Source organism: Lipotes vexillifer, unplaced genomic scaffold (genome assembly GCF_000442215.2).
Source record: "Lipotes vexillifer unplaced genomic scaffold, Lipotes_vexillifer_v1.1 scaffold56, whole genome shotgun sequence".
In the NCBI taxonomy this organism is placed as follows: domain Eukaryota; kingdom Metazoa; phylum Chordata; class Mammalia; order Artiodactyla; family Lipotidae; genus Lipotes; species Lipotes vexillifer.
In genome coordinates this window covers 752,020-761,107 of record NW_006798991.1, presented here as the reverse complement: position 1 = coordinate 761,107, position 9,088 = coordinate 752,020, and positions in this window count along the sequence as shown.

Genomic DNA, 9,088 nt, shown 5'->3' with positions numbered 1-9,088 from the left:
TCCTCTAGTTTTTTATTCGGTCACCCATTACATGGCCTATGCAGGAGTATTCAGTTTTTCTCCGGTCTCAAAGGTCCAAGTACCTCCATCCTTCCCGGAGCCCTGCAAATGCATCTTGCGCACAAAGGCGGACTGTGGTCGGCTGCAGACCCCACCCGGCCACCAATCCTGAAGACGCCGAGTGTGCTCTGCGGAAACGGGGGCGGATACTTTCAAGACGACCGCGAAAAGTGCAGACACTCGGGAGACTCCGACCTCCTCGAGCATTCCAAGGAGGATTTTCAGTGGGCAGAGTGGGCGGGAGAGACTTCTGCTGCTGTGTGGGTCCCGGAGCCCTTCCATTTGTCTCTCTCCGGGATGCTTCTCCTCGGGGCGTCGGAGGGAGGCTTGCTCTCTGAGCCTGGGAAGGGGGTGAATGTGGGAGGACCACGAAGCCGTTGCAGGCTATCTCAGAGTGTGTGAGCATCCAGAATTCCTGTGGGCTTCCAGAGCACATTTGCTTAGTGCTCTTTACTTTGGTGGTAATCTTTCACGAGTTAGAAGACAATCTACCCCCGAGGTATACCTCTTATTGAATGTCTTTGACGTTTTTTAAATGTAATATTTGGATAACTTCAGAAAGCAGTATTTGAACCTAAAACGCATTTGTATCATCGACCTGCTGTGACCCAGTTGACTTTTAAGTATTCCGAATCCAAGCATATAGTTTCAAATATGCGCAACGATAGCTCATTCGACCTGTGTGCTGCTAGATTTTAAATTTGGGCAAGAATACAAACTACCTGGTGTATACATTTTTATACTGTCCTAGGAGATTCTTTAAAACACTTAGTTTCATTCTAGTCACTTTAAGTTACTTAATTTTCTTAATGAGATAATAGGGATCTCCATGGAGCAATGCTAGTGTCAAATTTTGGTATGATGTTTAAAAATGGAGCAAAGGATTCAAATTTCCAATAATAATTATGATGATGGTTTGAAGTAGAATTTATACAGGGCTTCTTTTTTTAAAAAATACTTTTACATTTATTTTCTCAGTCTAGTTCTATAGCAATCCTACAGGGGTAGATTTTTTTTTATTGAAATAATATATAAACAATATTCTCTGACCACTTACTGTGTTTAATAAAAGATAAGTGTAAATGAACGAAACAGTCAACCTTTTGTGGAGTTTATATCTGAGAGACCCCGAAAAGTCATACAATTTAAAAAATGTTTTCAGTGAGCACAACTGAATATAATAGAGAGCAGGCAGCATTTTCAGTCATGTGAGCAGAGTGTTTACAAAAGAAAAAGAAATAAGCTTCTAGTCTTTTAGGTGACTGAGATGTCAAATTTATATTTCTAAACGTATTATTATGGAAATTTTCAAACACAAGGAAGTTGATGTAATTCGATAATGAACTCCCATGTAATCGGTCTTATGATCATCAACATTTTACCAATCTTGTTTCTTCTGTCTTTCCAGTACTCTTTTTGTGTTGGGGGTAGGCGGTTGGAGGTGGGAGTGGAAGTAAAATCTAGACATATCATTTCACCCTAACTTATGCCTTAGAGGTAAGAACTCTTTTCCTTTTATTTCACTTTCTTTTCTTTATTTGAGTGCAGTATTGCTATTACATTCAGCAAATTCAGCAGCAGTCTCTTACTATAAGAAGTGACTTAGCAAAAAGTAAGTGACAAAACTAGGATTTGAATCGAGGTTCTCTGTCTCTAGCTTCTCCTACTTGATTCCTTTTCCAAGTCATTTTAAACAAAGAACTGTCGTCTTATATTAAGGGAGTGTGTGCCTTCAAGTGAACGTGGAGTAATTAATTAATTGATTTTTTTAATGTGTAGGCTGAGTGGTTTTCTATAAAGGAAAGAGTAAGTGACCCACTGCTTACAGTAAACAATTTGCTTGCTAAATATATTTATAGTTTCCATTTATTCCTTTTTTGACATCAACAGAAATCTATTTGCCTGTATACTTTGTTTTCTGGGGTCAGTTCAAAGCTCAGGAGAAAGCATGGTGCTCTTCTCAATGGGGACCCCACCAACCTTGAGACTTAAAGGTATTGTCTTGCAATATCTACTCTTTCTAAGTCTCAGGGCTGGGTTTCCATGTGCACATGATTGTCAAAAGCAGTCTTTACCTTGTTGAGTTGCCTCTGGTTTCATAAATAGTCCTTCTCTTCCCAGCCAATAGCATTATCATGCTATCCTCTTTTAATAGTTTAACTGATTGACACATAAACCTATAGTGCTAAGCTGGAAATGTATTACTATTGCACACTGTAATATCCTAGTTTATCCTAGGAATATGTTGGTATATAGTGCACATACAACAAAAATAGTCAGTTGAGGGAAACTGACAGATATGCCAACCCTCTGTCCTAAGGATGATCCTTTTGTTCCTGGATTAGTCATCGATTCCACAAATATTTATTTAGCACCTGCCTTATGCCAGAAGTCATAAGTGAATAGAAGAGACAAATAGAATCCCTGCGTTCCCAGAGCTTACATTTAAGAAAATTTTAAAAAGAGGTTCCTAGCAACCCTCTGCTTTTTTGTCTCACTTCCATTTATTCATTTATTTGTTAATTCCTTCATCAACAAACATGCAGAATGTCCACCATTGCCAAGCAGTGTGTTAGACAGTAAGGTTGCGATCAGAAGGCATTACGTGTCTTAGTATCATTCTGGTGAAGGAATTGAAAGGTGTAGTATGAACCACTGTACCCTTAACACAAAACTAATTTCCATTTAAATCTTCCCAGTTATTTCCCTGATTATCCCATTTTCTCTCTCAAGTGTCCTTTAGTCTTGTACGAGAATACAGTACTCTTGCCTATTCTGTATTAGAAGTTAGAACTAAGGGCACAAGCCATAACTTTTGAGGCACACATGTATCAAAGAAAACAAAGGCCTTGCTGGGTGGAGGGGGTTGGGAGATGACATATTTTTTAAAAACAGGGCCAGCAGGATAGGATCTCACATTTTTGTTGGGATGTAGAGTTCACATACTTATGATGTCACTAAATGTTTCTGCCAGTGAGGAGACAGGAAGGCACCACAAGGTTCTGCTCTTGAAGAGAAGACTAGGATGGGCCTCTGTGTTAAAAGGTGCTGGAGAAAATAAAGTATAATCAAAAGATGAAAGCTGAAACAGAAATACTAAAAGAAGAAATAAGAGAAAAGGTAAGCTGGGATCATTAACAGTGAGAGAAGGGGGGAAGGGGGCTGTGATTTGAGGGGAGTGATGATGGAGGGGAATGTTGAGGCTGCAGAACATCAGAAAATATTTACTTCCCTTGACATCACTAGGGAATGTATTTGGTATATGCTATGTTTTTTTCCTTTCTGTTAACAGATATTCACTGAGATCCTGCTACATGTAAAGCACTATGCTGAATGTGGTGGGAGATTAACAAGTCGGGCTGTTGTTTTCCAGGGACTTCTAGTGTAGGTGATGAGACAAGATAGCCGGACACCCAGGAAAAGCGTAGTAACAACACAAGGCTGTGGACGGTTGTGTACAAGTGGTTCAGAGAAGACGTATAGGTCAGGGAGAAAGATCTCAGTTCTTCCTGGTGAGGGACACAGGGTCAGTCTGTGACCTGGAGAGGATTTGGTTAGGAGACGAGGAGGGAGAACTCTGCAAGCTGAGTATGAGAAAAGGCAAGGAGGTTGGACTTATATGGGTGTTTAAGAATGAAGAGAGGGCCTCTCTGGTGGCGCAGTGGTTGAGAATCCGCCTGCCGATGCAGAGGACACGGGTCCGTGGTCTGGGAAGATCCCACGTGCCGCGGAGCAGCTGGGCGCATGAGCCATGGCCGCTGAGCCTAAGCGTCCGGAGCCTGTGCTTCGCAATGGGGGAGGCCACAGAGTGAGAGGCCCGCGTACCGCAAAAAAAATTTTTTTTAAAAAGAATGGAGAGAAATCCCAAATGAACTGAGGAAATTTAACTCTTTGCCCCCTCCCCACCCACCTCCCACCTTTTTTTTCTTCAGTCAGCACCGTTTTGTGTGAAATGTGGGATAGTTAAGCCATATCACATTCTTATCCTCATCTGTACTTTCACTGGTTCTGCCCTTCTGTGGTGGGCCTTCAGCCTTTATCCCTGGGTGAGGATAGAAATCCCGAGCAATTCCCAAGTCCTGTTCAGCACCCTCTTCGCAATATGCAGTGGTGAGATCAAATATTGGATTCTACCATCAAAATCAAATAAGTTCTGGCCTTGAAAGGGAGGGCCCTGCTCCAACCCTGTCCCTTCCCAGAATTTTCAGCCTCCTTTCCTGCCCCAGTACACCTGAAGGAAGCAGTTATACTCCCATCAGTAACATTGGCTCATTTCAGAATGAGCCAGGGGATCAGGCCTCTCTAGGGATACCAGCCCAGCTAGAATCACTATTCTGGATCTTTTTGCAAGTTACTTCTCCCTCCATCCCTAAGCTTCCCACCAGTTGCCATTGGTTCTTACCTTAAAGTCTCTGCACTGCTTCTTTAGTATTCTGGGGATTCAGATCCAGAAAGAAGGAGGCCCTAGAGGGAGCTCCTGACCTTTCTCCCCTCTCCCTCCCCAGTTCAGACTGCTACACATTTGGTCGAATTTTCATGATCAGCGCCCTCCTTTTCTCCTTCTTCCTGAGATTTATACTCCTGGCCTTCCCTCGTTCCCTTCCTGATACCCAGAAACAGTATTTTGTCTTCACAATCACCTTCTTTATGGTAGGTAAGGGATAAAAGAAAGAGGATTCCTTCAATCATTCTGGTTCTGGGCCGGGGTGGTTGTCCATTGGGCATAGCCTCTTAGAAACTGTTCAGGGACTGTTAAGAAAAAAGGTAATACAATGACAACGAAAGGAAAGAAATCGTGTATGGGGAGTTAAAAAGACAACTTAAGGTCTTGGGAATTAGCCTGAAGACCATAGACTAAGGTAACTAGATGGTTTGTTGCCCCCCACCTTTTTTCTGAGTAACAGGTATCTGTGTGTTCCTTGCACTACTGCTGCACTCTCTGCATGTTTTGAAAGTAACTAACTTTTACAAGGACGCGAAAATCGCCTTTGTCTACGCCTCTTTCATCCTTTCATTCAGCACCACACTGTTTTTTTTTAATCTGGTGAGTGTTTTGGGGGCTCTGTGAGTTTGGCGGGGTAGGTCCTGAATTCAGAACAATTATATTTGTGGGTTTCAAATATTTCCCTTGAGTACTGTTAATTTTTGGACATGGATTTGGTGCAATGATATGTCATTTGCTCATTGCAGCTGCTCCTACTCTACAATGTTAGAATTTTGACTTTATAGAAAACATAGAATCCATTGCTCCTGTACATACTGTAAGAACCATGTCTTGGAGAATGAGAGAGAAAGTGTAAGATAGATTGTAGTAGGCACGGGGTGGGTGGAGTAAAGAATGGGATTGACAGAGTAATCTGCACTTTATGTTCCTAGACCATACTCTCATTTGTTAAGCCCATTTAAAAACTGTAGATTTCATAATAAATATCAAGTGTTGTAGTCATTTTCATCTTCAACATCGTCATTCTTTCCTCAGGAATTCTCTGCTTGTTCAGCTCCCATCGTTGTTGGCTTCAGTGTGTCTTAGTACAACCAATCCAAGTGAAACCCTTGCAGATATCAGTGGCCAATGGGAACTCAATAACAGTCACAGAAAAGACACCAGGTAGAGATGGCTAGCCTAACCTCAGTGGTGGTGAGAAGGCTAATTTTAGAAGAAAAATCACGTCTAGCTTGTAATTCAAGACTTCACAGCTACACACACACTCTTGCTTAATTACTGTGTGAGACTGGAAAGCGTTGGCCTGTTACTAATCATTGTTCAGATATGGATTAGGATTCTGGGAACTTAGATTTTCACAAGAGAGAAGACACAGTTGGGGTTTGGGGAGGGTTCAGTGTGTTTGGCCTTGGAGACTTGGAATGGAAAAACGTCTCCTCACCTTGAAGATTCTCTAGGCACCTACCTCCCAACCCTTTCACCGGTACTGGGGGTCTCCTGGCAGTAGTTTTTTTTAACAGTAACAAAAATCTTTCTCCTCCTATGAAGCCTGAGTTTTGATAAAAATTTTCTGTCCCCTGGGAATTTTATGAGTGGAATCTATTCACTACCGTATTGTTCAGGACTCTTTTTGTTGCAGGTAACAAAACCTTATCCAAAGTACCTCAAACAACAATGACAAAAAGTGAATTTATTGGAAAGATGAAGGGGGTAGCTCATAGACTCAAAGAAAGTTCTGGTAGAATCGGGGCTACATGAGAGACTTTGGGAACTAGAATTGGAGTTCATTTCCTTCAGGAGACTATGTTTTTTACTATTCATTAAAGGTTAAAGGAATTTCCTGATCCATAAATGCAAGCACTCACCTAATAACCCCTTGCTCATCACTTTCAATGAATCATGAAAGCCTGTCCTTTCCACTTCAACCAAACCTTTGTTCCCCTCTCTGAGGCCTCCTCACGCCTAGTCATCCGGACCAGGCCTTTGTTATCCCTGCCCAGACTGAGGTCTACCTCTGCAAATGCTGCTCAACTCCATCTTCCTGAAACACAGAGCTGAGAATGTTCTCCTTAAAAACCTTTTCAGGGCTTCCCTGGTGGTGCAGTGGTCGAAAGTCCGCCTGCTGATTCAAGGGCTGTGGGTTCGTGTCCCGGTCCGGGAAGATCCCACGCGACGCGGAGCAGCTGGGCAGCTGGGCAGCTGGGCAGCTGGGCAGCTGGGCAGCTGGGCAGCTGGGCTTGTGAGCCGTGGTCGTTGAGCCTGCGCGTCCGGAGCCTTTTCTCTGCAACGGGGGAGGCGGCACCAGTGAGAGGCCCGAGTACCCCCCCCCTACAGACAAAAGGCTATTTTTCCTTCTTCTTGCCTTGAGGATAAATTCCTTATCTTGATAAATAAAGTTATTTATAAATTGGCACCAACCTATCTTTCGAAATGTTTTAATTTTTTTATTGTGATTCATCTCATATATGTCATATATGCAAAAAGTATTAAAATGTATATGTACAGTTGGAAGGATAAGAAATGAGCCACCATATCTAGAAAAAAACCAATATTGCCAGTATATCAGAACCCCCTAGTGTGCCCCATCAAGCTGCCTTTCCAGCCACTTTTCCTGCTCCTCCTCTCCATGCCAATTAAAACTGTAGTTCTACCACATGAAACTGCTTTCCTCAAATATACCAGGCCACTTTTGTGACTTTTAGTCATACAAGTACGGAACCCTCTGGCCCTTTATTTCCTCCTTCTTCACAAAGTCAAATTTGTTTCTCCTTCAAGATTAAGTTGAAATGCGATGTCATGAAGAGCTTCCCCTGACTTCCCTTCCAGAGTTAATTGCTGTACTTCCATGCTGCTGGCACATTTTCTTCCTTATTTCTGGAGTAGCATTTCTCCTGTTGCATTGTAATTATGAATTTAGATTTGTCTCTCTGACTTAATGTTAGTTTTTTGAGGAATTTGGATTAAGCTTTACCTGTGAATCCTTAGGTTTTCACAGTTTGCTTGGTAAATGAATATTCAGTATATGCTTTTTGAGTTATCAAGATTAAGCTTTAGAAGATTGGGAAGCAGTTGGACATTGCTATCAATGACGGCTACTTTTTATTGACAGCCTAAATAGTTGCCAGGACTTTACCAGCTTTGTGTAGTTTAATCTCACCACAAACCTGCAAAGTAAGTATCATCCCATTTTGCGGATAAAGTAGTGGGGTGACTAAAAAGTAAAGTGATTTGTCCAAATTCACATATTCCAGGAAAAGGCAGAGTCTCTCTCTAAGTCTGCTCTTTTTTTTTTTTTCATATCAATTTTCTTCTACGTGAACAGTGATAAGAATAGAGAGTAAACATTAAGACAGAAAACGTTAAACTATGCTTATTCTGGAAATGAACAGATTGTGATGAAGAAACAAATTTAAACTGCCAACTGCAAAAATAAAAAGCTGCAAAAATAAGCCTGGGACCAGTGAGTGTTATATACTTTACAGACAAGTTTAGGTAGCATAAACTACTGATTTCCAGAGTTAGGAACTTAAGATTCCTGCCGTGTCCTGGAACTATTTAAGGTTGAGCTTCAGATCTTCACACTACTATACATGTATTAGCCTCTGACACTCCAAATTCAGAAACTGTAGTGTCATTTTACTATGCAGTCATGAAGATAGGTGATGTATGGCATTATTAATAGCCAAATTTAACACAGTTCTGATTTATAAGTCAATATGTCATCATGTACAATTAATGTAGTTGCTCTGAATACAAATACTGAATATAAGCTGTATATCAAATGCCTTTTATGATGGTTAGATCTGGAAATTTATCTATGTCTAATGTGAGTTAATAATGTAAGGAATGGAGCACTTAAAAAATGCTTTAAAAAAGTATTTCATTTTATTCCAAATATGGGGTTGGTGTAGGGTATAGCACCTAATACTGCTTGCCTATTTCACCACCAGTCACCAACACCAGTGCCCCCATTCCTCCTTTCCAACAGAAACATGATTTTATTCACATAACCTTCTCTATACTGCCTTGGCTTTGCAGGAGGTGGGCCCAATTCTCAGCTCCTGAGGCAGAATTATGATTGATCTAATTAATCACAGTGGACACATTCTTGGCAGTACTTGGATTAGGTGAGAATATATGATACAAATGTAGCCAATGTGGGGGAAATCCACTGGGGAGCATATCAGAGAAATTGTTCTCAACAAGAGATACAGTAAAGAAGTCTGTTTTATTTTCTGGACTTTACCTTGATATTGTGAGAGTTTGAGGTAATGCAAGGAATCCAGCTGGAATATGAGATCCATATATTGAGAATGACAGAACACAAAGATTCAAAAAAACTTGGTCCTGATGACATCATGGAGCCACCGAGTTAACGAGGCACGAGAGGTATCCTCTCTACCTTCCAGACTTGTTATGTGCGATAATAAATCTACTTTGTTTAAGCCAATTGAATGCTGTTGTTTGAATAGTTGTAGAGCTATTACTGAAAGTTTCCTTGATTGGGGAGGGATCTTTGGGCTAGATGTCTTATAGTTTTATAAGCATTGTGTTGTAAGTCCTCCTGATGACTGGTATCATGAA